Below are 8,987 nucleotides of genomic sequence, written 5' to 3' on the forward strand. Positions count from 1 at the left end.
ATGTAGAAGAATGAGAATTGATCCATTCTTATCTTCTTGTACAAAGCTCAAGTCTAAGTGGATCAAAGACCTCCACATACAACCAGAGACACTGAAATTGATAGAGGAGAAAGTGGGGGAAAGCCTCAAAGATATGGGCACAGTGAAAAAATTTCTCAACAAAACAGCAATGGCTTGTACTATAAAATCAAGAATTGACAAATGGGACCTCATAAAATTGCAAAGCTTCTGTAAGGCAAAAGACACTGTCAACAAGACAAAAAGGCCACCAACAGATTGGGAAAGGAATTTTACCAATCCTAAATCTGATAGAGGACTAATATCTAATATATACAAAGAGCTCAAGAAACTTGACTCCAGAAATTCAAATAACCCCATTAAAAAATGGGGTACACAGCTAAACAAAGAATTCCAAACTGGGGAATACCAAATGACTGAGAAACACCTGAAATAATGTTCTACATCCTTAGTCATCAGGGAAATGCAAATCAAAACAACCCTGAGATTCCATCTCACACCAGTCAGAATGGCTAAGATTAAAAATTCAGGTTTCAGCAGATGCTGGCGAGGTTGTGGAGAAAGAGGAACATTCCTCCATTGCTGATGGGATTGCAAACTTGTACAACCACTATGGAAATCAGTCTGGCAGTTCCTTAGAAAATTGGACATAGTACTACCGGAGGACCCAACAATACCTCTTCTGGGCATATACCCACAAGATGTTCCAACTGGTAATAAGAACACATGCTCCACTATGTTCATAGCAGCCTTACTTATAATAGCCAGAAGCTGGAAAGAACCACGATTTCCCTCAATAGAGGAATGGATACAGAAAATGTGGTACATTTACACAATGGAGTACTACTCAGCTATGAAAAACAATGAATTTATGAAATTCCTCCGCAAATGGATGGATCTGGAGGGTATGTATCATCCTGAGTGAGGTAACCCAATCACAAAAGAACTCACATGATATGTACTCACTGATAAGTGGATAGTAGCTCAGAAACAGAATACACAAGGTATAATTTGCAAAACACATGAAACTCAAGAAGAAGGAAGACCAAAGTGTCGATTCTTCGACCCTTCTTAGAATTGGGAACACACACATGGAAGGAGTTACAGAGACCAAGTTTGGAGCTGAGATAAAAGGATGGACCACCCAGAGACTNCCACACCCAGGGATCCATCCCATAATCAGCTACCAAACACAGACACTATTGCATACTCCAGCAANATTTTGCTGAAAGGACCCTGATACAGCTGTCTCTTGTGAGGCTATGCCAGTGCCTGGCAAACATAGAAGTGGATGCTCACAGTCAGCTATTGGATGGAACACAGAGCCCCCAATGGAGGAGCTAGAGAAAATACCCAAGGAGCTGAAGGGGGCTGCAACCCTGTAGGTGGAACAACAGTATGAACTAACTAGTACCGCCAGAGCTTGTGTCTCTTGCTGCATATGTAACAGAAGATGGCCTAGTTGCCCATCATTGGGAAGAGAGACCCTTTGGTCTTGCAAACTTTATAAGCCCCAGTAAAGGGGAACACCAAGCCAAGAAGTGGGATTGGGTGGGTAGGGGAGCAAGGTTGGAGGGTATAGGGGACTTTCGGGATAGTATTTGAAATGTAAATGATGAAAGTACCTAATAAAAATTGGGGAAAAATAAAAAATATAGTTCAAATAAAAGAAAGAAAGAAAGAAAAGTTAGATTGAACAGGTCATGGGAAGGAGAGCAAGACAGAGGAAGAAGTACAGTGAGGGGTAACTGACAATAATGGCTTTTTGAAAAGCCATATGAAAACCACCTAGTATAGAATCTTCCTAAATTATATACCTATGTAAAGAGAATTTAAATTGACTTATCATATGTGGGAGAGAGTACCCCTTCTAGATATCATATGCTACCAAATAAAATACATAGTGACAGAAATGGGTTATCTTTTTGCATTATTGGTCAAAATGGAGGGTCCCATATATCCCCTCAAATGCTACAGGCTATTTCCAATACTATTGATTAAATGTGTGTGTAAAATATTTAAAGGAAGATATTCAGTAAATTATTTCAATTGTAATCATCAATTATTTCAGCAAAATATATGTTTGGATCCACCAAAAGTTTTATGTGGGCGTAAGTAGAACAAGACACTCCACAATAGTGACCAGTGGAAAATATGACCCTAAAATATAAAACAACCAGCTCCAGACCCAACCTTGACATTATCCTATATGTGACAGTCACTGTCATTTCATAGTAAATATTATCATTTGCTGGAGCTCTTTATTTCATCCAGGTCAGGTTGGCTTAGAGTTACGGATTATTTCATATTCAGGGACGTATGATTCTACAACCTAAGAGTTAGGTGAGTAGTAGTCATAGTTACTCAAAGAAGTTTTATATAGTTTTCTACTCTTTATAGGTAGTTTTGTTTTTTCAGAGAATCAGTAATGTCACTGTGTAATCATATTCACCTACTCTAGGCCCTTCAAGGTGTCTATATAATTGGTACAGTCTTGGAGACCTCACAACGTGGGAACTGTGACAAGTAGCCTTAATGTCCCTCTCATGCCATCCCTCAGACTCCCCATGGAGACCTTATGGAAATATATTTGCAAGTACACAATACTACATAATAAAATGCTTTGCAGATGTAAAGTTACTAATAAGTTGCTCCAAAAGTAGAAAGCCTTATCATGATGTCACAAGATCTTTAAAATAACAATGAACATTCTTTGACTTATGGTAAAGAAGAAAGGGGAGACAAAGAAAATCAGTCACAGGAGATATTTTCCCTATTCAAAGTATAAAAAGGATTTGAAGACAAAAGGACTAGAGTTCTCAGTACTTGGAGATTTGAAATTTATCCACAACCCAAGTGAACCCAAGTAGGTTTCCTAAATGACATAAATTTCAATTGACAGATATGAGGTCCTAAGCAGAGAAAACAACTCAACCACAATGAGATGATTTCCCCTTATGAGGACTGTTATGGTTTGTATATGCTTAGCCTGGGAAGTGGCACTATTAAAAGGTGTGGCCCTGTTGGAGTAGGTATGACCTTGTTGGAGTAGGTGTGGCACATCTTATTCTGAGTTTGAGGCCTGGTCTACAGAGTGAGTTTCAGGACAGCCAGGGCTATATAAAGAAACCCTGTCTCGAACCCCCCCTCAAAAGACCCTCATCCTAGCTACCAGGAAGCCAGTATTCTGCAAGAAGCCTTCAGATGAATATATAGAACTCTCAGCTCCTGATGTACCATGTCTGCCTGGATACTGTCATGTTCCCGCCTTGAAGATAATGGACTGAACCTCTGAACCTGTAAGCCAGCCCCAATTAAATGTTGTCCTTTATAAGACTCTCCTTGGTCATGGTGTCTGTTCATAGCAGCAAAATCCTAAGAAGACAGGGATTGTGCAACAGGTCATGTTATAGTGCTATAATAAAAATTGGGTTCTATTGTTTGATATCACCACATAGCCTACAGATAAACTATTGCCATTCACTAAATACAATGTATTAATCTAAAATGTAGCCCTATACCATGGTCCTACCTGTTGTGGATGGCCCTGGTGCTGTTTATAGTTTGATGTTAATTCCACTTTCCCAGGAATGAGTCATGTACTCAGGTGACTTCTTGTATACCTTCCTCTAATGAATAAAGAAACCAATCACTGGGCAAGCAGATGGGACTTCCAGGTTGGAGAGAGGAAGAGATGAGGCAGGAGAGAGATATGGGCTTTTGGAAGGGGGCAGTGGAAGGGCAAGATGTAGCTACTAGCGAACCCTGGTTTAGATGGTGAATCTGGCAGGATTCCCCACCAGAGGATTTAGATTTAATATGGTTTACAAGATTAGGATTATAGTTGTTGCGCCCAGCGATTGAGTTACCATTGATTCTGAGCAAAGTTTGTGTGGTGTTTTCCTTCACTCAGTAGCTCGATTAGATTTCACAGAGAAAGGTATGGTGGCTCAGTGTGGGTTTGCCAGAAGTGCACTCCAAAAGGCTGTGGGAATTTTGAAGCATGGAGCTGGTGTGGTAATGACCCACCACTGGGAACTTAGTGAGCAGGGTGGAAAGATTTTGGAGCTCTGAGTCAGACTCCCTGAGATGAGAACAAGCCGGACAGTTCTGCTAATGTCTGGCTAGCCAGCCTGTCGTGGCCTGCAGGTGGGGCATGAATTGCGTTTTTTAATATTTCCCACAATACCTACCCATGCTGCTGGTGTGCCAGTTTACAAGCTTGTGTTCATATCAGCAGATGTCAACCTAGTATAGCTCAAAATCACCTGAAACGATTTTTAATATGCAATTGCCTGGCTATTGCCCTCAATTTCTGATTAAGCAAAAATGATGCTCCTGTTTTGAAGTATCTGCAGCAATACTGTTTCTAGTTCTCTAGGAATCCCACAGCGGAAACCACTGTTTTACAGGATGTTTCCAGTCCTCTTCAGTGTAGTCTTCATCTTCCGTGGAAAAGGCTTGATATGTATGACTTACAGTCTCCATGGCAGGTCTTTGGGTGGCAGATGAGTATTGCCATGATGCCTGGAGCCCAAATGCTCCAGAAATGGAAAGGAAAGACTTATAGCATATACCTAAATTGAGTTAAAAGAACACTTGATGAAAATCATTTAATTCTATCTGTGGCAACAACGTGAACCACGTACCTGCCGCCACCAGATTTCCCTCAAATTCAGCAAGCAATGGGTTTCTGTTTCCTCTGATGGTCTTAAACCTAGAGCACATATCCAGTCCCTGTTGTCAAGGTCTTAGGAATTAAAAAGTCAATGAACAAACAACAGGAAATCTATGTCTCAGAAATTTCCCAAGAGAAGCAATTCAAACAAGGTATCAGGCCCTATAGAATAATGGTAATAAACAATTGGTTTCACTTGAGAGGATACATTTGTTAATGTGGGCAGAAGCACTCTATCCATTTTGTACATCAGAATCCCAAAGAAAGAAATCTTTATGCCACATCAAAGAATCTTTTGACTTTCTTTTAATATTGAATAAATTTTCAATATGTTGAACACGTTTATTGAAGTACGGTTTATTTATCATAAAATTCTCTGATTTTAAGTAGGCATTTGAGCTTAACTTTAACAGTTTTTGTTGTATTTACTGAGCTGTTTTGAAACATCCCCCTGATAAAGTTTCTAATTGTAAACATCCCAACAAGATCACTTGTACTACTTTAGAGTTACTCTGCATACCCATCTCTAAACCCTAGCTACCTTCTGTATCTATTGATTTAACTTTTCTGAGTATTTCATGTAGTAATAAATGAGATTGTCTGATATCAACTTTTTGCCAACCTATACAGATCTTGTCTACTGGCCCTAGGATCTGAGGACCCGAAGAAATGAGGTTGACTTCAGTCTGACACTGTCAACAACCTTACTTCAATTTCAATGTACATTTATGAATGTATGTATGAATAAAGAAAGCAGTGGTCCAAAGAAGGTATTTTGAAATAAGAAAATCATGATTAGAGAAAGATGTAAATAAACTTCAGTAAGCACATGTAAAATATTAACAATGCATCCCTTTCCCAGAACTTTCTCCCGACAGACCAACTGAAGCACAAGTGCCTGGAATGTACTAGAAATTGTATCTGGGATGGCATAAAAGCATGTTAGAAGGCTATATCCAGCTTGGGGGTACATTAATCATATTAAATTCTACAGATATGTTCTGACATCCAACAAAAGTAAATTAAAATAATCAAAATGATGAAGCATGTCAATATTATTAGTTTTATATCTTATGAGAGCCTCCGTTGAACATTTTTTAGGGTAAAAATGGAAATGTGAATTTAAAACCTTTTGGAAATGTAATTGTAGTTGTCCTGCTGATAGACAATATGACAGATCATTTGGCTCAGGAATTTTTGTGTGGTTTTTTTTTTCCTGGAGTTCAGTTTATACTCAGACTTTTGTGGTAGCTGAAGGCCATCTTCTAGCCAGTTTGATGGGAGATGTGTTTTGGCAGAGCCCACATCAAATGGTAACTTCTAGGTCTCATATTTTCCCAATTCTGCTTTGTGGATCTGCCATAAAAATATTGAATACTATAAAATTGGAAACCAAAGCTTTTGGCACTAGGTACATCTAAATGTCAATTATGTCTCTATCTAATTTTCTTTTCTCAACCTCAGAATTCCTGGGTTTCCTGAAATCGCAGTTATGGCTTTGCTACAACCTCAAATCAATATAATAAAAAGAATATGCATACTGCAATGTCTAGGGGCTTTATAGTCCTCAACAATGGTTGAATTTTACAGTAGAAGAGTTGTTGGTCAATCAGGTGTATTTTATGACACTAATTTTGCCTTATATCATTTTAAAAGCTTTTAGCATCAAAGTTCTGCTTGGAAAAGTACTGAAGATTAATAAATATGTTTTGATGCTATAGTCCCAAGTATAAAAATGATAAATGAAGATTTTTATGCTCCAGTACAGGGGAATGCCAGGAACTGGGAATGGGTGGGTTGGGGAGAAGGGAGGGGGAGGGTATAGGGAACTTTCGGGATAGCATTTGAAATGTAAATTAAGAAAATATCTAATAAAAAATGATAAATGAAAAAAATCACTATTTTAATCTTCACTAATAGGTCCCTAATAGGTATTTTAGACAGAGAAAAAAAAGAAAAAAACACCTTTTTATAGATCTACTTGTCATAACAGTCAGATCTCAAGAGTCAGTTCATGTCTCTAATTATAAATAAAAGCCACACATTAAACTAAGAGACCATGGAGTTCACACTTCCTTAATTAGAGGTTTACAGGGTTGCTAGGTTTGGCCATGCTAGCTTCATTTTCATTACTACGTGCTGACATTCTCCCGTAACTTCACCGTAGGTAAGTTTTCTTCCCAGTCATGTACTTTGTGACAGGTTAGCAACAATTCCAACTTCATGCTCCATTTTCCCTGCCCCCTGAGGCAATTTCCTACCCATGCACTCTGTTATTTCTTCAGCTTTGTCGCTCCGACCTTTAAGGTACTTCATGATGGGAGCTACACTTTGAATATCAACACTTCAATTGCTCTCCTGGCCGAATACTATCTATGTCACTTGCAGGGGAGGATTTTAATATACAGGTCATCTTCTTACATTAAATAGCTGGTCAAGACTATGGACTGCGTTGTTTCAAAAATAAATCTCATCACATCTCACAGGCTTTTATCATCATGAAACTAAAAGTTTCTGATCAGGTTCCGAGTCTCCTCTCCCACCGAGTCTTGTTAGGTGTGATGGGAAATGTTGAACTGCGTGATATACCCTAAATTGATGATGGCATTTATAGTGCTATATCCTTCCGCAGAAGCCACTTTCTCTACTTCTGGGATTCTAGCTTGTCCCGTGCTCTGTACTTCTTTTTTTTAAAAAAAAAAAACAAACTTATTTTATTAAATATTTTCTTCATTTACATTTCAAATGCTATCCCGAATGTCCCCTATACCCTCCCCCCACCCTGCTCCCCTGCCCACCCACTCCCACTACTTGGCCCTGGCATTCCCCTGTACGGGGCATATAAAGTTTGCAAGACCAAGGGGCCTCTCTTCCCAATGATGGCTGACTAGGCCATCTTCTACTACATATGCAGCTAGAGACACGAGCTCTGGGGGTATTGATTGGTTCATATTGTTGTTTCACCTATAGGGTTGCAGACCCCTTCAGTTCCTTGGGTAATTTCTCTAGCTCCTCCATTGGGGTCTCTGTGTTCTATCCTATAGATGACTGTGGGCATCCACTTCTATATTTGCCAGGCATTGGCATAGCCTCACAGAGATAGCTAGCAAATTCTGCTTTCTGTGATTCCTTTTGAGACTCACTTCATGCTGAGCGGTCTTTGTGATTCACTACATTCTACTCCCTGACCCTCAGCTGTCTTAGACCTCTCTTTGTATCCCTGGTTATGACTCAGTTATACAGTATAGCTCACAGGGTCAAGGACTTTTTATCTTAATTCATTTTACAGTTTGACAATGAACTCCTGTGTCCATCTCAAATCTCTGTGCATCTCCAACACATATGTTTTTTGACCCCAATCAAGATACTAAGTTCTTATTTCAGTGGTTGACATATTAGAAGAAAGCAAAGTAAAACAACGTTCTTATCATTGATTTCACAATGTCTCATGTAGGTTGAACAAAGGTTAGCATGTAGGTTGGCATAGGTTGAACAAAGACAATTATTACTGAGTTTTTCCTTTAGATCTTTAAAATCTAGATGGAATAAGATATGAATATAAAATCATGATAATTATTTTTAAGAAAAGTTTTTAATATAGATTTAAGCATGAGCATGAAGGGATGGGTTTCATTCCAGAACCACATAAACTGGATGTAGTGATATTAAGTCTGTGCATAAAGCTTTGGGGATCAGAAGTTCAAGGCAACCTCTCAGCTATATAGCAAGTTCCAAGACAGCCAGGGGTACAGAAGGCATAGGAGGAAGAAGGAAGAGGGGGAGGAGGAGGAGGAGGAGGAGGAGGAGAGTTATCAAACATCCAAAGAAGCCAGTATCTATTTTTCTGTCATGCTGTATATTAAAACCAGAGCCTTGCATTTGGACAAGCACTGCACTACTGAGAATATCCCATCCCCCAAAGCATTGTGGGTGTCATTAGTGCAGGTTGTCACATAGGCTTTCAGAAACAAATCAAACTGAGATTTTGTTGTTGTTGTTTTGTTTTGTTTTTTTCGAGACAGGGTTTCTCTGTGTAGCCTTGGCTGTCCTGGAACTCACTCTGTAAGCCAGGCTGGCCTAGAACTCAGCAATCTGCCTGCCTCTGCCTCCCAAGTGCTGGGATTAAAGGTGCGTGCCACCACACCTGGCTAAAATGAGATTTTTTTTTTTTTTACTAGACTATATGGAGAGCTATGCAAGCTTCAAGTTGAAGAGTATCTCTAATCTGAAATCCAAAATCCAAGTATTCTCGTATCTGAAAATTTGGAGTGATGGCATGAGTGAGATTCAA

The sequence above is a fragment of the Mus pahari genome, chromosome 20 (genome assembly GCF_900095145.1).
Source record: "Mus pahari chromosome 20, PAHARI_EIJ_v1.1, whole genome shotgun sequence".
Lineage (NCBI taxonomy): Eukaryota > Metazoa > Chordata > Mammalia > Rodentia > Muridae > Mus > Mus pahari.